Source organism: Rhyacophila brunnea, unplaced genomic scaffold (assembly GCF_057557595.1).
Source record: "Rhyacophila brunnea isolate RB1 unplaced genomic scaffold, BYU_Rbru_1.0 scaffold_13, whole genome shotgun sequence".
In the NCBI taxonomy this organism is placed as follows: domain Eukaryota; kingdom Metazoa; phylum Arthropoda; class Insecta; order Trichoptera; family Rhyacophilidae; genus Rhyacophila; species Rhyacophila brunnea.
The window spans coordinates 4,912,972-4,935,200 of record NW_028232785.1 but is presented as its reverse complement, the minus strand read 5'-3'; positions in this window follow the sequence as shown (position 1 = coordinate 4,935,200).

Here is a 22,229-nt window from a genome sequence, read left to right as displayed (position 1 = left end):
ACTTTACACGCTTACATGCTGGTGTGTGATCCTACAGCGTCTGCGCAGTAGATGGTAGCGACCTCCCGGTAAAAAACGAACTGCTCATTTTGACATTTACCGTTTTGACGTTTTAAAATGGAAACATTATTCGGCAAGCATTTTACTTTCATTTACTTTCCACTTCATAGCGCTAGAGCCCGATAAAAGTAACAATATAATTTATTATGATTTCAACTCGCTAGCTTGTGTATATTATCTATGTTTTTGTGCGTATTTTATCTATTGTCTATGATCTGCAACTACTGGCTTGTGGCTTCTCAGCGAATGGAAAGTTTTGTGAGTCATCATCACAATCGCAGTAGCTGAATCACCCGCTTTTAAATTTGCTAACAAACAGCTTGTAAAGTAGGTAGCTAAAAAAACGTGGCATAATATTATTAAAAACAACCCAGTTCTTGGAAAACATAAAAATTGTGATGTGAGGAATAGTAGAAAAACTTCAAAAGTGGCAACACTGTCATTGAATTTAATGTTGTCTTTGAGAAGGAAAGAAGACGTGTATTCTCACATGTCCGTGTCACATTCTTGATTTAAATACGTGTAATGGATATTTAAATGCGAAGTAAATGAATTCGAAGCTGATGCTGAAAAGAAGAGTAGTCGAGAAGCGAACGGTGTGGCGTATATTAAGCAAGAGATTCCTGATAGTGCCAGCGCCAATTTTGAGGTTAGATTATTAAAAGATATTTTTTACCAACCTTAGTTTTGTTAACCGATTTGGCCGATTAACTCAATAATTCTTATATATTTACATGTTCAATATTGTAACCTAACTACTATGTGCCCATAGAGCAACGCCTGGATAGGTTTGTTACCAATGGAAACAAAATTTGTTGATATAGGTATTGAAATGTGCTGGCCCATTGCTGACTCAAGTAGAAAGCCGATACTTCACAACGACTGTTCTTACTTTTCCGCCCATCCCGTTGTTGTCTATGGATGACATGGCAATATTCTAGAGCTCATACTGACGCGTCTGTCGAATTCACACAGGGAATGGTTAGATTTGGATAGATGAGTTACTGTTACACGGTAAATAATAAACTAGCATGAACACACCTTCTTCAAATGTAATGCATAGGTCAATGCTACATATTTTTTGGAAATCGATATTACCACCGGTTTTTGTGTGAAGGACTAGTCTGAGATTGACAGCTGATGAATAAACAGGAATGTATATTATTTAACACTGATAGTTAACATACTTATTTGATTTGAGATTTTTGTATAATTCAATTTGAAACGAGAAAGGGCGATTCAATATGTCAAGTAATATGGGATCTGATTTTGACAGCTGAAAAGTAGACCACTCGTTGCTTGTGCAAAAAATTATGATCAGGCTTTATTAATCTGAAGATGGCGGTGGCTGGCCATATTATAATTCTTCTGACGGCAGATCAAATCGGAAAAGATGAACCTATAATGTATTGCTTCAACCGATTGATGCAGTTTTAACTTAATTGAACCTCCATATAATAAAAATACAACATGCAGAAATGCGATGTGTGTTTGTGCTCAATTTCAGACATCACAATATTCTTCGTAGGTATAATAAAATAATTGTCATCCAATAACATATGTATCTATTTGTTGCTTCGAGCCCTAAAATGCATCTCACTAAAATTAACTCTATGACTGATTCTGAACAAGTTACGGAAAATCAATTATAAAGATCTCGAACCTCATTAGTCATATTCAGAATGCAGGCCAGTACATATATTAGCATGTTTTATTTATTTTAAATACAGACAATTAAATAGCGTTAAATAATATAAAGATGCAAAGTACCAAAAATACAACAAACCATATTTTACGTGGAATGGGTGCCAAGTACAATCATACGTTAAATAGCAAAGTGGCTATGGCTCCAGAAGTAGGTATAGAAAATATTTTATAGTCTATCAAGAGCTGATGGCAGTGATTAATGACTTCTATATTTTTCAAATCATGGATTGTTATCTATTATTATCATATTGCTTTTTTAAGTAGGTATTGTTACCTATGAGGCGAAATGTGGGGGCTGCATTGTAATTTTACTGACAAAAATGAATAAATGTTTAAAAAAATGTTTTTCTCAATTTCCCACACTTTTGATTTATGGCACATAGAACCTTTCTACTCAATGGTATTAAATTATTATTAACTTGATAATATTATTTTGTTTTCCAAACAGACTCATGTATTAGAACGGAGGTTCCCAGATTGGAGTGCACCTGCGTATTCGTCGAAAGTTGATTGTAGTATATTCACGTTGAAATTATGATTTAGAGGTTATGATTGTTGAATAATAGAGAACATTAATTGTTTTCTGTGTTTCATCATCGGTTCTGCATTAAAAAAAGACTATTAAAGTCATCTTCAGCTCAGGACGAAATTTAGTCAGTACCATACGCATTTAACCGCGGGGATAATCGTAATGATTTTCAGCACCTTTCCTGAAAGTCCGTTTTATGGTGGAAAGCAGAGATTACAGTCATGATAAAAACACTTTCTGCCGAACTTACGAATGCTGACTAGATTTATTTTTGAACGTACATAATTTTGAAAAACACTTTCTGAGAAAATATAATATATCCAATAGAAAAAATCTTTTTGAAAAAAGTAAGCCACTCCAGCAGGGAGCGAACCCTGCTCTCCTGAGTTTACGCCCCGTCCGTCGCATTTACCTCTATGCTACGCAGTGACATACTAATTGCGACAAATTTTAACTATTGGTCTTTTTAATACCTACTCATCACGATATCGGTTAGTAATTGAAGTAATATGTATCTACTTTGAATAATAAAAACAACAACCGATTGCCAAAGTAGCTTGATTTAGTAGAACGCTGATGACTAGGTATTAAAAGGCCAATAGTTAAAATTCGTCGCAGTTAGTATGTCACTGCGTAGCATAGAGGTAAATGCGACGGACGGGGCGTAAGCCCAGGAGATGCAGGGTTTGATTCCCTGCTGGAGTGGCTTACTTTTTTCGAAAAGATTTTTTCTATTGGTTATAATATATTCTCTCAGAAAGTGTTTTTCAAAATTATGTATGTTCAATAATCAGAGTGGTACATTCTTAAATCTTGTGAATTATTCGTTGAATAAAAGAAATAGTTAATTATAGATTTATTTTTATTTTGCAATACAGTCAAATATTGATTTTTCAGAACCGTTCATTAGACCTTCAATACATAAAATCAGAGACTAATCCTCAAGGAATTGAGTTCAGCGACGAGTATGTTGAAGAGAAGATACGCCAAAGCAAATTCGACAACCCACAACCTGGCTGCTCTTATGTGAATAGTGGATCAACAAATCAGGTAAACAATATTCTGTGAAACTTCAACAATGTTGGTTACGTCATAGTTCAATCTTTCAACACACTTAGCAATGACTGCAGTGAAAATTAATTATATTTATTGACAATTTTTTTTTTATGGTTTCGTCATTCCGCAAAATATTTTGAATGATCCCTATCTCAAAAATTCTACAGTATGGAGAGTGCCAACTCTATTTCGAATAAGCGTACACAGCAGACATAGATACTAATTTAATAGAAAATCTACAGAGAAAACCATTGAAAACAAAGAACGACACGCGTGAGGTGACCTCATTATTGTTCTCGTGATTTCGGCAGATTTCGCTAACCAACAATGTTCGTTTAAAAGTTCAAAATGTTCTAAGGGATGGGAGCGTCAGTCTGATAACATTTTAAATAAGTACCAAGAAAAACGACATTATATACGTTTTTTTCCCGTAGCGGCAGCTTATTGTGACAGCACATAACGTGATCATAATGTAACTGAACCTTAAAAGGTCTGCGTGAGAAGTAAATGGTATATTTATCATAAACATTTATTTTGAAAGTATCTAAACTTGAGTGAGTGAGTCTTATTTGATAAGGTCTATTTTGATCCACAAAGGGGTGTCCCCAGGGATCAGTTCTTGGACTCCTATGGAATATCCTTTTTGATGACCTGTCGATCCCGCTTCCAAACGACTGCAGTATTATTGCCTATGTGGATGATGCGCTTCTTCTTGTGATTGCGAACAGCCGCAATGGTCTTGAACTAGCTGCTAACGAGGGTTTGGAAACCATTATGACCTTGGGTTTTACTAACAAACTCACTTTTGCTCCGCATAAAACAGAATCCATCCTTCTTAAGGGAGCAGCCAACCTCACTTCAATGTCGCCCACCATCCATATTGGTAGTACTTTAGTTAAAGTCAAAGACAAGGTTACATATCTAGGCATTTTACTGGATGACAAATTATCATTTCTGCACCACGCCAAAACATCGGTGGCTAAAGCCAAAGCAGCTTACCATCGGGTCTCTTGGCTTACTGGAAGTAATTGGGGTCTTAAGTTCAGATTTCTTGAAATAGCTTACGATGAAATCTTTATGAGTATCGCTGGATATGCCGCCAGCACGTGGTATCATAGATGTAAGTTATTGTCCATCCGGAAAACTCTTCTCAGCGGTAAACGCTCAGCATTACTTGCCCTTATTAAGGCTTATAAGACGACTTCTACCGACGTGTTGCTTGTCCTTGCTGGAGTGCTTCCGTTAGACCTGCACATTCAAATCCATGGTGCCACGACCGCCTTGCTTTGTCTGGGAGCGGAGGTTGGCGGTATCTTTATATCGCCACCTTTAGGTCTTGGATCCATGAGCCGGTGCGCTCGAAAAGTTATTGTACGCGACACGGCGCTGGGTGCGTGGCAGGGGCGATGGACCACTTCTTCCAAGGGCAGACAAACGCATTTGTTTTTTCCTAATATAAAGTGCGCATCGAGATAACCAAATTGACTCCAAAACATTGGACTTCTCAGTTCTTAACCGGACACGGTGGTTTTGACTCCAAGCTCTGTCAGCTTGGCCTAATAGAATCCCCGACTTGCTTATGTGGCGAATTGCTGGATGCCGATCACATCCTCTGGAAGTGTCCCCATATGTCGGTTGAAAGGGAAGAGCTTCTCAAGTCGGTCCGACCCTCAGTTGGACCGGTCGGCCATTGCGACTTGGTATCTACGAGGGAAAATTTCTCAGCTTTTAAGAAGTTTGCGGCATTATACGGCGAGCGAGAAGGTCTTTTCTTATCGAGAATTGACCGTAATACATTATATGGAAGTAGGGATCACGCACACTTTAGTGCACGCCAACCAAGGTCTTGAGATGTTGCTCCTGGGAAACTTTTGGCACAAATTTAAACAGTGCCTATCGTTCGTTACGCCACGGTATACGCCTGCATAACGGGTGTGGAGACGTGGTGGATGGTGGAGGGAAAAGCAAGTCTATCTTGATATCAGAGGAGTACAAGCTGGCACTAAAAGATATAAAAACTTTTCGCGAATATGTTTACCTCGAATTCAGCATCTCTTATAAATATGCATTTAAGACTGGAGCTTACAAGATCAAGGTCAGTGAAGGTCAAGTCTGGAGCCGGCTTTTGAATTCCTGTCATCGTTAGGCTCTATGCGTGGTGTTAAGTTAGCATTCGTTTGAATTGAACTATTTAAATTCCATTAGTTTTCAATTGAAATGATTTAACCGATATAACTACATTAATAGATATACATTAATATTTACCCCTTTTCTACCGTATTCGTATTCTACCGTTTCCAGCATTCCAACATGTCTTTAAGGTGTTTTTAATTTATGGGGTATTATTATTTTATATATGCTTTTGTCTTAACATTAATCTAATATTCGATTTCTTTAAGATAATTCCTGCAACCTCTGCCCTGACATGCATCTCTCGTCTCAGATTGTCAGAGAGAATCTCAGAAATAAAAGAGCCATACGATGAAATTCAGATTGATGAACAACAATTTAAAAAAGAATTTGGAGAATATGAAGCGATTACACCATTTATTTGTGATCAATGTGACTACTCGTGTATAACGTCTAGCAAGATGAAATTACACAAAATGACCCATTATGGTGTAAAGCCATTTTATTGTGATCAATGTGATTACTCATTTTCAACATCCGTTCTCTTGAAAAGACACAAAATGACTCATTCTGGTGAAAAGCCATTTAAATGCGACCAATGTGATTACTCATGTATACAATCTAATAGGATGAAAAAACACAAAATAACTCATTCTAGTGAAAAATCATTCAAATGTGTTCAATGTGACTACTCGTGTAAAACATCTAGTTACATGAAAAAACACAAAATGACACATTCTGGTGAAAAGCCATATAAATGCGACCAGTGTGATTACTCATGTATACGATCTAATGGGATGAAAATACACAAAATAACTCATTCTGGTGAAAAACCATTCAAATGTGTTCAATGTGACTACTCGTGTATAACACCTGACCGCATGAAATCACACAAAATGACTCATTCTGGTAAAAAACCATTCAAATGTGTTCAATGTGACTACTCGTGTATAACACCTGCCCGCATGAAATTTCACAAAATGACCCATTCTGGTGAAAAGCCATTTTATTGTGATCAATGTGATTACTCATCTTCAACATCCGATCTCTTGAAAAGACACAAAATGACTCATTCTGGTGAAAAGCCATTTAAATGCGACCAATGTGACTACTCGTGTATAACACCTACCCGCATGAAATTACACAAAATGACCCATTCTGGTGAAAAGCCATTTTATTGTGTTCAATGTGACTACTCGTGTAAAACATCTAGTTACATGAAAAGACACAAAATGACTCATTCTGGTGAAAAGCCATTTAAATGCGACCAATGTGTTTACTCTTGTATACAATCTGGTGCAATGAAAAGACACAAAATGACTCATTCTGGTGAAAAGCCATTTACTTGCGATCAATGTGATTACTCATCTATAACATCTAGTTACATGAAAAAACACAAAATGACGCATTCTGGTGAAAAGCCAAATAAATGCGACCAGTGTGATTACTCATGTATACAATCTAATGGGATGAAAATACACAAAATAACTCATTCTGTTGGAAACCCGTTCAAATGTGTCCAATTTCCTCAATTGCTTCATCTGCCCAATAAAAAATCTGATATTAATTTTCAGGGAAATGATTTCAATGAGGAGTATGTTGAAGACACAATAAGGCAAAGCATTCATGAGGATTACAAGCCAGGATGCTCTTATTCAGAATGCAAATCATTAACTCAGGTACGTACAGAATATTCTATAAAAGTTGAACAATGTATGTACGTTCTATTATGGAGGCTTAGTTTTATATGTATTAACATCTTTTAAATTACATATAATTATTAAAACTTGGCTGATAGGTCATGTCAATGTCATTCCGTATTTCTGCTAAAACATCCTTATAAATAGCTCATAGGTCATTTTTACGGATCGTCAACACATTAAGGGTTATTGAGATGTGACAATATTTCGACAGGAATTGCCGAAATACATCATTGAGTTGATGGAGAGATATATTATTATTGCAATGCGTTTTGCAAATGCATATTATGTTCCGATGTTTACTCATAAGCCATGTAACAAGAAAAAAATTTAGAAATTTCATAAATTTAGGTAGGTACCTAGAAATATCAATTAGTTTTTTTTTTTTTTTTTTTAAATCGTATGAAAATCGTAATAAACTATGATTGTCGTTTATGTATGATTTTAAGTAATAAAATCTATCATTCCAAATCTGTCATCAAGATCATCGAGACTTGGTAAAGACAAGCGAGAATGTCTTTCTCAATTACGCACTCTAGTGCACGCCAACCAAGGTATTGGGAAGTTGCTCCTTGAATAATCAGCTCAAAATTGAAGTTCGCAATACCAATACAATAAACATAAAAAAGCAAGTGGGCGCTGGTAAAATCGTACCTTTGCATAGTCAATATTAAAATGATCCACTATAGTCACACAACAACGTCGTTTGGCATACATGTTGCGGAACCTCACCGAATTCGTTTCAGGCACATTTTATTATACCGCCGCAAGAATACACTGGTTTGCTTTTTAATTATAAAATTAATGTATTTTTTTAGATCCCTTCAAAATACCCTACCTCTGTAAATTTGGAGACTGATTTCGAGCGGGTTGACTCAGAGAATGAGATTGTTCAAGAGGCTGTAGAGCAAAGAAATTATATGGACCCTCAATATAGTTGCTCTTATTCCGAATGCAACCCAGGAAATCAGGTATTCAACAATCTATATATTTAAAATTATCTACTAATATACTGATTACTTTGTTCTGATACCTTCTTCCTCAATTCTGTCCTCCCTGTATGTCAAGATTAAGAAGTATCTTTAAGATGATTGATTTTTTTTTTAATAATATTCTTTCATATACCTACCTATGTTGTTTGTCTTCTTGTAATATACTCCACGTTCTTTTAGTTGATTCCTGCAACCACTGCAATGACATATTCCGCTAGTCTCGGATTTTCAGAGAGAGATTTACAAGAGCCATACGATGAAATACAGATTGACTATCAAGACATTAAAAAAGAATTGGGCGTATACGAAATGATTACTAATATAGTCAGTCACACTGCTAAACGTAACCATATACAATCTACCCACACAGATCCCGAATTATTAGTAGCTGTTATAAAGTTGGAGAAAAACACATTTAATGAGAAAAATTTTGTGTGCAGTTTTTGTTTTGATTTTTTTGCTTCGCTCTCTCTATTAAAACTTCACAAAGCGTGTTATAAAAAATCAATTGCGGAGACGACAAATTATGTAAGCATTCGATCTGATTACAAGAATCTAAACAAAATGACTCAATCTGGAAAAAAAAAACATTTAAATATGATAAATGCAATTACTCATGTAATAGATCTGATAGAATGAAATTAAACAAAATGTCTCATTCCGGTGAAAGACCATTTAAATGTGACCAATGTAATTGCTTTTCTAAACATCTGATCAGATTAAAACACACAACATGATTCATTCCGGAGAAAATATATTATGACCAACAGAAAAAATCTTTTTTGAAAAAATTAGCGTAGTATTAAGGTAATGCGCGGATGGGGCGTAAACTCGAGAGATGCAGGGATCGATTCCCAGCCCGGGGTGGCTTACTTTTTTCATAAAAACTTTTTCTATTAGTTGTAATATATTTTCTCAGAAAGTGTTTTTCATAATGATGTATGTTCAATAATGTTCTTATTTGCATTACCATTTACCTGCAAGATTATTATTGTTATTATTGTTATAATTAGTATACAAAATATGTATTTCTAATTTTTTCAATCTGTTGCTATGTCTTGGATATTATTTTTAAAATAAAATTTTGTACTTTTTTGTGTTTTACTTGTAGAGTTCACTTTTTTACTTCGCATCACCATCGTTAATTTCATTCTTTAAAATATATTAATAATGTTATGATATTCACAACGACTATAATGAGGCAGCTCTCGTGGTGCAGTGCGTAATGCGCTGACCTTTCATCCGGGAGCTCTGTGTTCACCACTTAAATGGACATTTTCACAAACCGGAGCGCTCGATAATTTAACGAAAATATTAACCTACTTTAGTATCTAATTTAATGTGACTCTTATAAAAATATGTGTAATTGTATTTGTTATATGGCACAGGCTTTCAAGTTAATAATTTTCCACAAGACGGAGCGTTAATTTTGAGGATCTTATGATCCGGATCGGAGCACCTGTGCGCTCCGGTTCATTTCGAGCCCTGTCTGGTTTCAATTCCCTGTGAGGACACAATATATTTATGTTAATTTCTCAAAGCCTATGAGTTTGTGATTGTTCAAAATTACGAACAACTGGTACGAAAAAACATGGACAATGAAAAAGCGTGTTTAACGATATGTTGGGGGGGGGGGCTTCAGGATGTTAGATCCATGGGTCTGAGTGATCAGGACGAATCAGTATTATCAAGCACATGATTGAGAACATGTAAGTAGTATAATAATAGGTTTTGATTATTTTGTCGAAACATTATTAAATGTTGTATTATTATTAAAAAAATATAGAAATATATTTTTAATTACCTAACTATTTTTTTACTAAAAGAATAATTCACAAGATGTAAGAATGTAACATTCTAATTATTGAAAACACTTATGACTCCTTTAGCATAGTGGTCTATGTGGTTACATGTAAGTTGTACGTATGCAGTACTTCGTGAGACACGTATTCGTGCGCCGCAGTACGTGAAACATGAGTTCGTGCAACATTTAATCAAATGACGAGTTCTTCGTTGAAAATTTCACCGTGGAATACGTATTCTACAACATGTGGCGTTAGTTTGCTGTTCTAATTAGATTCAATACGAGTTTTATGAGATATCTTTATTGGATTTAAATAATTTTATGTTGAAACTACATAAATAATATACCTATACGATGTGATTGTATTTATAATCTACTTACCTACCTATTTTTTAATGTGTGTTCCTTGTATTACGATGGTTTTAGTACGTATTTTTAAGTGTTTTATTTAGACATTAATAATGTACGAGTATGTTACCGAAATAGCAATATTTTGTTAAATATTATAAATAAATAATATTATAAAATTATAATTCCCTGTGTAATATATATTATTAAGATTAGCTAGTATTAGTATATTAGTAAGTAATATTGCACTTTAATGGTATAAATTATCAACAGCTATTGGTGGTAATTGGTAAAATATTATATTAGGAGATTATCTTTATTATTAGAATATTATGGTTTCAAATGTTTTATTCAGATTCCTATAATCTTATCAAAACATTTTCATAAAAAAATTATGTGAATAATGTTATCTTATTGTATTAATATGTATATTTATATTTGTATATAAAGCCAGATCAAATGTTTCTTATACACATAAATTTTGCGTGTGGACAATGGACTAGTTGATTTGAAACCTTTAGTAAGTAGGCATTATTGATAATACAAAGATGGCAATACCTACCTACTTTAATTTAAAAAAATAAATGTATATAGGTACAAAGGTATATTATAGATAAATGCTGTTATTTAATTCATTTAGGATAATATTGATTTTTATAGATAAGTACGTAGTACCTACTTTAATTTTAAATATTTGTGCCCGAGTTAGGGGAGCGGTCGTTTATGAAGAGTGGGTTCGATCCCGAGGATGTACCAAAATACATGTTGGTTTTTTAAATGCGTCAAATGTGGCTTATTGCGTTTTATTTTAATTAACTACCAAATATGTTTAAATTTTATTATAGTATTATAGAAAATGTGTGTGCTTATTATTTTTCTTGATTATTATTTGAAATATTATTATGGACAATGTTCATTTGAAACATTTTTGTAAATGGATATTATTGAAAATACGAACGTGTTAATAGCTGCATACTTTAATTTAAAAATCAATATACTTACCTATTTAGGTATTATATATATATTATCTATCATTCAAAATGTATAAACAGTATACACAGGCTTTGTGGATTTAAAGTGCTTTTATCTCTGATTGAGGTTAGTGTGGAATGACTGCTTTGCGTATAACTACGCTCAATTATTATTAGAATCGAATTAAAATGATTATCTCTGCGTTGCTTCGACTTTGTGATTGCACTTTGACAATCGCATGTCATGGTCGTAGAAATGGGACTCGTCGCAACAGCCTATGGGAATATACTCGCAATTACTAACATCATGATGTACAACACAAAGTGATACCGATAACATAAACATTATCTAACTTATAATTATTCATTTTAATATACCCTAATTAACAGTCACCTGTAACGCCCGTCCAAATCCCTCGCTTTAATATTTATCAAATCTATTATATTACATTTTACATTACAATTTAAATCCTGTTTATTAATACTAATCTATACCTGCTAAACATTTACATATTAAAGTAGAACATTGAATTACCTATTTATTTATTTATTATTATTGTAGTTTTTACCTCGATTATTTTGTCACATATAGGTATGTGCATGTTCGGTGACCGATTTATTCCTTCTACAGCTCACCATGAGGGGTCCTTAGACCCATCAAGCTGAGCTGTAGGACTTTTGTACATATTATTTTTATCTTTGTCGAGGGTCATCGTCTTTTACCTAGTGGCAGATTTGACTATTAAGGTCAGATCAAATTGGTTGCGTCGCCAACTATTCCACTTGGAGGGCACCCACGGAGGGCTGACAATTTGTGTTCGTATCATTAGGTATTATAGTGGAAAGAGCTTACTCTGTAAAACGCCACTTGCTCGTATCGATAGTTCCAATCCTGGCGCGTATCAATTATTTTAAAATATTAAAAGAAAATTAGCTACAGCTGATGTTTATAAGAGTATCGTACAGTTAGTAGGTTTCAATCATTTCAAGAAGCATAATTAGAGAAGTTGACTTAAATCAGTCGTATGTACATGCACAACGCGCTGCAGTGACGTCCCGTGGGGGTAGGCAGATTGAGCGTCGCTTGGGGGCGGCAGATACTCGAAGGGCGGCAAATCGAGTAGAATTATTTGGTATTATATAGAAATAGCTACCTATATTAGTTATATTATAACCAGAGCGTTGGAGATGTTTTTTTCCGGATGTTTTTTTTATCCAGTACTTACTATATTTTAGTATGATGTCACCACGCTTCGCGAGGAATTTTTGTTTTATTTTTGACTGCTCGGTTTCGTATACAAATGACAATAAAAAATATTTTTACTACTCTTGCTACGTAGACACATTATAAATGATAAATGTAAAATACCAAAAAACCATAATAAATCAGTCATAATACTCATAAATAATATAATAATATAATGTCATTTGCTCAGATTAAAGAGTTCCTTTCATAACAGTGATATTATGTAGGTATACGCGCAAAAGCCGTCGCGCCATAGCTGGCGCCGAACAAGCGACGTAGGTAGGTATTGAAACAAAATAATACTACCTATATAGATTTCAACGTTGGTGACGAAACAAGGAACATTATGGTAGAGATTTATAGGTAGGTACATACCTCCGTATTTTTTAATTTATCCAAATAATTTTGCTAGTCACTCCCGAGATTTAAAAGTTGCTGGATGTCTATTGCAAAATAGATATTCATAATGATTATTAATCCATTGACATTTGTCATAACAAGTCATAATCAATTAGTATTCGTGCATACTATATTAAGTACCAGCTAATTGTAATAAAAATGTACACTAGTAGGTACCTATCTAGATTATATCGTATTTATCGTGCTGTGAATAACAATATCTTCTTTAAGTCATTTTTTGTAAACATATTTTGTGTTGATAATAGTGTGGATTTGGGTATTTTATTTCAATCATCAACGGTTGAGTGTTGAGACTATTAATTAATAGTATATTTATGATTAAAATTAGGTATATATTAAAAAAAATAACGAGGAAAATTATTGTGTTTACATATTGTAGGGTACAATAATGGCATAGAAAAAATGGTGTAAAAATATTACGTCTGCGTAGGTATTACTAAATGGTACAGACCAAATGTGTCAGACATAGGTATCAACCAAATGGCATCTCAGACTCTGATGATTTGGGTAAGTGTTTAACTAATATTATATTTATTTGATAATTTATTTATTGATATCTAAGTTTAATTTTTTATGATTCAGCTTAGTGGTAGGTATATATTTTGTTAGTAATGTATCCATCCATACCATGCCTCCCACAAGAGGGGGCTGACAGGGCTCTAGCCTGGGTCCCGGGCTCGATAAGTGAAATAAACACATATCTCAAATTCGCTCTAATAGCAAAAAATTCGCCTGCGGCGCTATTTTCTTCAATATTATTAATATTTATAATTATGTGGTTGTACGATACAATTTAAAATTGTGTAGCGATACTTAAAAACTCCATTATTCAAATGGGTGTATTAAAATATACAAAAAACACTAAATATACACATCAATTTTAACGCGTACACCATTTGGAAAACATTACTGTAGAGCGTCACACTGCCTTTATCCTTAGCGATAGGTAGGGGGGCTGCCAAAGATCCTAGCCTGGGGGCCCGCTTCAGGATACGGGAGCCATGCTTCATACAACACATTTCTTAGATATTGGAGTAATGAAAGGATGATAAAAAAAATGGGGCGGCATTTTGACGCTGCCTAGGGGCGGCATTTTGTCTAGGGACGTCACTGACGCGCTGTCTACTTTAACCATTATTTCAGCCAATTATAATAAGTTGGATATTTTCGAAAGAAAGTCTTGGTGAAAGGACAATGAGGATCAGCTTCTTATGCTTAGATGGCCATTCATCGGCTGACAATATCTTTTTGAAAAGATGAAACCATTCCTGTAATATATTATACACAAAGTTAACGGAGTAATAAGCAAAATAAAACGAGAAGATTGTTGATAAAATAATATTCTGTAAGTATAACAATATACTCGTACATATAATGTAATCAAAGAAAATTACTTATAAGATATAAATATGTATCAAATAAAATGTTTACTGTAATCTGAATGTTTTGCTTGTTTTCCCTAGCATCACCTCAAGGATTCTACACTTCTCAATGCGAAAGCTAATCGAGTGACCGGTATGAGTATTATGAGTAAGCAACACAGGCTACAAGAAATAACGAAGGGTCTGAAATATTTAGACGATGAAACCTTAGTCCAGATGTCACGGTGTGAGGTCACAGTATTATTTACATAATCCAACACCTTTATGAATTCTTAGAGACTTGGAGTTCTGTCGCTGTGGTGTTAAATAAAAGACAATATATTTTTTTTAAATCTTCCTATTTTTATTTCGAAAACTATGTGATTGACTGAAGGGGCTTAAATTCTACAAAACATTAGAAAATTAATTGTATCGTCATCGAGTATTGCCACTATTATGGAGCACAAGATAAATAATGTAGGTCATTCAAAAGTAATTTAAATTAAACAAAACAATGTAATCAGTTAACGGCCAAGACGATAATTTTCCCACAATATCCATGGCTGCCAAATATGGGGGAAATTATAAAAATCGGCCTTAGTTACCTTAACAACCCGTTAAACTATATTAACCATTACAATAAAAGTACGTTTTTTACTATTTTAATGTTTGTACTTAGCGTATTTAGATAGGTTACAACATTTAAGGGTTATAAATCAATATTTTAATGTGTAGGTAGCAATAGAAAACAAGTTTATTAAATTTATCGGGTTGAATTAGGTATATTTAACTAAGTCGTATTTGTACTAAAATAACTACCTATATAATTAAATACTAGTTATTATCTATCATGCCATGTTAAAAAGTATTCCCATAAATACTATAAGTAATATTAATAATACTTATTCGAGGGTTCTTACAAAGTTGGAGATTATTTTTTAAAAACAAAAAATTACAAAATATTCAATATATTATATACTTATACTTAAACTATGCACATACTTTTATAATCCATTAAGGTACTACTTCGAGTTGAGGTTTTTTGGTATCTTGTAAATATGTCATTAAATTTACTGTGTATTTTTTAATTTTTAATGAGGAAGGTATATGGGTAATAGATAATATCGATGAGTTTCAAAACCCGCTATAACACCTTTTTAAAATAATTGAGATATATATATCAATGGATTCGTTATTAAAATCTCTACATGAAAATTTTATTGTCTCTTTCAAAGTCCGCTACGATTGACTGTCATTTATGAAAGAAAATCAATGTGTCAAACAATTCACGCTATAACACTATGTGTTACATTTAAAATCCCCCATAACACAACTGACCAATAAGAAGCGAGAATCAGACGAAATGCAACATGGCCGCTAGTACATTTATGTTGTGAGTTGCGGTAGGAGTGCTGTTTTGTTGATTTGATATTCTTACGATTTATAGTCTTAAAATGTGTGACGAACTTATAAATATGGTTAATTCTCCAGTTAATAAAGCTAGGAAGAGGTTGAGCCAACCAAAGTTTTGGAAAGTCAACGAAATACGCCATAAACGGTAAGTTAAATGAGACATAAATGTGTTAAAAATACGCGGGTCATCATCTGAATTTCCAGTGGCGTGTAACTCAATTATGGACTGGTTAAAACTGTTCTTTTCTCTAATATATTTTTATAATTTATAAAAATAAGTTTATTTTTCTGTATAAAACTCTATAAAAACCTTTTGATGGGTAAACGTTATCACTTTATCACATATTCAGCAGTGGCAGTGTTATGTTATTTAGAATATTTGTAGTATGATTTTCTGAAGAAAACAGTTTGTTTGTCAAGCACGCCACTGTTTTAAAGAAAATATTTAGCTCTACAGTATTATTCAAATGGTTGCTTTGATATTAAATTTGATACTTTTCATAACATGTGAGCACCAAACCCCATAAAACCGATTTATTGGTCAGGCACTAATGCGAGACGATAAACCATGTAAATTATTAAATTTTGGAGCATTTTTCAATGGCGCCATTCACAAACCGCACTTGTATGTTATCAATGTGTAGGTACTGTGAAATGTTTTATAATTTATTACACATAATAATTTAGTTACTTTATAAGTATAACAAATACCTTTCACATTCAAGTTCAAGTGGTGATGCTACTGGCTCAGCGCGGTGACAGATTATTTGACTCACTTTTTTACATGTTATGAAAAATAAAGAAGGCAAACAATTAATTTACTCGAGTAAAATATAAAATACATGAATGAAATATGTTTGTAATTTTTAATTATGTTTTTATATTAATGTAACTTTTCCCTAACAAAATACGCCGGTTATTAACGAGTATTTCAAAAACCGCAATAACACTATGTAACTTACAAAAGCCGCTATAACCAATTAATCAGTGGACTAGAATACAATATAAATAGATATGCAAAATATTTCCAAAAATAATCCATCATTGGGCAAAAAAAGAAAAACATCGATACTCCCTTTATCCATAAACTGAGAAGTTTTTATTGATTTTCTCAACAAAATGAAAATGTGTTATAGAGGGTTTTGAAACTCAGCGACAAGTCTTTTGAACTCACTATAATTTAAGAATTTATTATTTCAGTAGTTCATTCCATGTCACCATATTATTATTGTAATTTCTCATTCTATTTAGCATTCAAACCTCAACTTATCTCTTTTGTACATCCCTTTTATATTAAAATATTGTTTTATGTAAGTAATTAATAATACTTCGTTTTTTCAATTAATTACATTGAATGCGGTATTATTTGATGCAGTGAACGTACGTACAAAAAGCCACATATGCGGTTTTAGGCGACCACCACCCCATCGATATTCGACTTTGTCCTGACGATAATCGATGATTACATATTGTAGCGGCCGTTTCTAATAATGCAGAACGAGACAAGACTTAATCGGATGTATGTACATTCTTCGATGTATTGTACGGTATTGTACGGTTTTTGATGTACGATTGCGTGTTAATTGCATGTTATGTACACAAAACAATGTGTTAATCGATGACCAAAAAGTATTTAAAAACATGGTTAACCATTTCAAAGGATCATTTATCTTTAAAAACGCTGTAAAATGCGAAATTTCTTAAATGTAGCAGAGTCTAACGCATGGAATCGTACGATATTTTTAAGATTGCATGGAAAAGGTTAACTTGACAATGTTCTTTTGTTGGGTTATTTCAAATAACCTGATGTTATGGATGGGAAAAAAATTAAGACGTTTTTTACCAGAATTGTCATTTTTGATTTCAGTGATTTCAAGCCACCGTATTTTGTACAGAAGTATCAGAATCAGCGGCGGCTCCTCTTATACCATCCAAGTGCTACGCACCGCCTGCATCTTTGAAGACATCGCTCAACTTTTCATTAATATTCATACCTGTATCACACACTTCGCGAACTATGAACAATACTCCGTTCGTGCGCAAAGCGATTACGATCCAAACTACAAACTACCACATTTATTTCTAAACCACTCAAATACATTCAATAAACAAAAAAACACATCAGTGGTTATTTATTTGGCTGAAACATTGTTCGCCCAGAGCGTAAAGTCGTAAACCGTGACATTTAATTTTCTTTATTGATATTAAATCATTTGAACTGTTTAAAAACTCTTTTTAAGAAATATAATGAATAAACAAAGATATATTTAATTTACCTTCTGAGAAGTTCATCGTTTCGGCTTTTTACACTAAGATATTATCTTAGCTTATTGACACGGCAGCCTTCGGTGATTAAGGTAATCATGGAGAGACGCTTTACGACCTTTACGTGGCTAGGACAAGTGTTCCTGATGCCGCCAAGGAGTGTGACACAGCGCACCCTTATGGCACAGCCTAAAGGGTTCCGTTGCCATGGCCGGCCCTCCCTCACCCTGCAGCGGGGCTACAAAAGCAACCTACGTGCTGCAGGTCTGACATGGCGGGAGGCGCAAGAGTTGGCGTTGAACCGATGGAAGTGGCGTGAACTTGTGCTTTCCCTATGCTCCAATGCTGGGTATAGAAGGTAAACCATTGCGCACTACCAGAAAATGCTATTCGGAAGACCACCGGCCGCCACTGATCAAAATAATTAAAAATTAAAATATTTTACACATTAGTATTAATATTCGACAACCTTAAAATGCTTTGCGCCAGAATGTGATATTTCAAAAATTTTCAGGTTAAGATTGATTACACGACTAATCTCATAGATTTAATTTTAACAGCATTTCACCAGAATGAGTCATTGTATACGATCTAAGTGTATCAGGTCATGCACATGAGTAATTGCATTGATCACATTAAAATGGCTTATCAACAGAATGCGACATTTTGTGTCTATTAAGGCTGCTAGAATGTATACAAGAGTAATCACACTGATCACATTTTGAAGGCTTTTCACCAGAATGAGTCATTTTGTGTTTTTTCATAACATTAGATCGGATACATGAGTAATTACACTGGTCACATTTAAATGGCTTTTCACTAGAATGGCCCGTTTTGTGTAATTTCATTTTACTAGATGTTTTAGATGAATAATTACATTGGTCACATTTAAATGGCTTTTCATCAGAATGAGTCATTTTGTGCATTTTCATATGTTGAGATTGGATACAAGAGTAATTACATTGCGCACATTTAAGTGGCCTTTCACCAGAATGAGTCATTTTGTGTTTTTTCATATCACTAGATGTTATACAAGAGTAATTACATAGCGCACATTTAAGTGGCCTTTTACCAGAATGAGTCATTTTGTGTTTTTTTATATCACTAGATGTTATACAAGAATAATTACATTGCGCACATTTAAGTGGCCTTTCACCAGAATGAGTCATTTTGTGTTTTTTCATATCATTAAATGTTATACAAGAGTAATTACATTGCGCACATTTAAGTGGCCTTTCACCAGAATGAGTCATTTTGTGTTTTTTCATATCACTAGATCCGATACATGAGTAATTACACTGGTCACATTTAAATGGCTTTTCACCAGAATGGGTCATTTTGTGTAATTTCATTTTACTAGATGTTGTAGATGAATAATAACATTGGGCACATTTAAATGGCTTTTCACCAGAATGAGTCATTTTGTGTTTTTTCATATCACTAGATGTTATACAAGAGTAATTACATTGCGCACATTTAAGTGGCCTTTCACCAGAATGAGTCATTTTGTGTTTTTTCATATCACTAGATGTTATACAAGAGTAATTACATTGATCACATTTAAATGGCCTTTCACAAGAATGAGTCATTTTGTGTAATTTCATGTTGCTTGATCGTTTACATGAGTATTCACATTGGCCGCATTTAAATGGCTTTTTATCAGAATGATTTATTATATTTAGATTCTTGACATCATTTCGAATGCTTTTGAATTTATCCATTTTATCCGTTATTGATTTTTTATGACAAGCTTTGTGAAGCTTCAATAGGAGTGACGATGCAAAAAAATCAAAACAAAAACTGCAAGCAAAATTTTTGTTGTTAAACGATTTTTTCTCTACCTTTATTACGGCTACTAATAATTTGGGATCTGTGACGTTATATTGTGTATGCTTAAGCCCCAATTCTTTTTTAATGTCTTGATAGTCAATCTGTATTTCATCGCATGGCTCCTGTACTTCTACGATCCTCTCTGGCAATCCGAGACTAGCGGAATATGTCATGGCAGCGGTTGCAGGAATCAACTAATAGAACGTGGAGTATTTTGCATTAAACAACATATATAGGTATATCAGAGAATAATATTTAAAAAATCACACACCTAAAGATATGTGGGAATATTTAAATACAGAGAGGGTAGAATTTAGAGAAAGAATGGGTGTGTTGAAAAGTTATATCAGTATGTTTATTTGAAGTAAATACGCATGGATCCTAAATATATAATTTCAGACGATTGCTTAATATGTTCCCAACACTACATAAATTATCATCCGATGCCCATTTCTAAGGTATGCGTAAGACCTAAAGATAACACTTATACGGAATTTGGCTACATGTTTTCACTTGACCTTATGGGAGTTCATAATAAAACAGCAGTCTCCAATCTATTTTTATAAAACACTAGTAATTAGGGGCCAGTGGCAAAGGGTGGAGGTAGGCTACTAACATCCTATATAAAAATAGTGCACATTAAACTTTGTCAGTCATACGTAATAATACTACAGTTTACAGATGGTGAAATTATTACAGACATTTTAACGTTTGCGGAAGTTACCATAATATACCTCGTGCGAAAAGGATCGAAAATATCTTGTATTCACATTCTCCGAATCCGTAGTTCAGCCAATTAATAAAACAGTAGACACCTAATAATAACAAAGTGCACGTGACATATTGACAATTATTTAAATAAACTTTAACTTTTGTGGAAGTAACCATATCATCTACATTTATGTCCTAACATTTCGTGTGAAAAGAAAAATATATAAGTACCTTATATTCACTTGCCCCGATATGTGATTTCAAAGTTGAAATAAATCCTCTGACATAAACTTTTCCATGTCATTACTACCTACATGCATTGTTTAAGTTTCTTAGAATATTGTGTACCCACCTGATTTACTATTGTGTATTTAGAATAAGAAGAACCAGGTTTTGGATCCTCATGGATGCTTTGGCTTATTATGTCTTCAACATATTCCTCTTTCAAATCAACTACCAGCAAATTAATTTCAGATGATTTAGCGGCCTTCTGAAAAAATAATAATTTATAATTACATTTAAAAAATAAAAAAAAAAACGGTTTTTGCATTGGAAAATCTGGTAAGAGATTGTTCTAGAAGAGACATGTGCGGGCCTTTATTTTGCCTGCAGCTGCCGCATGAAGAAACATGCGTTAAGAGAAAGTACTGCACGTTGCATGGAAAAGGTATCAACTGAGAGGTAGGTACGTCCAGTGTACATTGGATTCAGAATGGCCAGAACCATGGCAGTTAAAAACCATAGCAAGTAAAAAATATTTACGTACTAGGACATTCAACATTGGTCAAGACGTTCGTTTCATTTATTCGTGTTGTAGAATAAAGACAGTTGGTAAATCAATGGGATATACAACAATTGGACTTGAGCAGTTTTACTATTTATACTGAGGTACATTATGATCCTATTAGGATCAAACATGGTTGAAAGAAAGAAATTAGCAATCGAAGATTTTGTCTTCATTGGTATTACAGATTATTCATATATTCGAGTGTTGTCAGTTCATTCCATCTCTTAAAGTTTTTACACGATTAGTATTTCTGTCAGTATTTAAAATACAAGTACCTACCCGATTCACTCGCTCCGAATAAGAACAACCCTGTTGCTGATCTTCATAATTGAATGGGGATTTGAGGTCTTCAATAGACTCAGTCTTGATGTCAAGTAGCTCAGTATCTCTTTTCAATGTTTTTGATGTCGGGTCTTATACAATATTCTAAAAAACAAAATATTACAGCGAATATTTATACAGTACATTTTAATAGTACATTAAATATAAAAATATTATGACAGTGTTGGCAGCAAAACTAAGTGGGGATATATACGGTTGACGTAGGCCGCTCGGAACTGTGTCGCAATTTTCACGCGGTTTTTATTACACAAAATACATACACTGTTAATAACGTCCGACGACACGCATCTTAAAAAAACAATACTACGACATACAACAATCCGTTATGAAAAACTAACTTCAAAAATGTATCCAGCCTCGTCGGCGTCCTCTTGCTTTATGTAGGTAAGCAGCTGGCTGTTTAGATAATAATTCAAAGGTACCTCAAACAATTGCTTCCCTTGTACAACAGGTTCGGAGTCTTTTAGTTCGCGTTTAATATCCATTTTACGCATACAATTGGTCCTCAAGTTGATCGTGGCACACAGAACGTAGTAGGCGTGACGTGACGTAAGTAT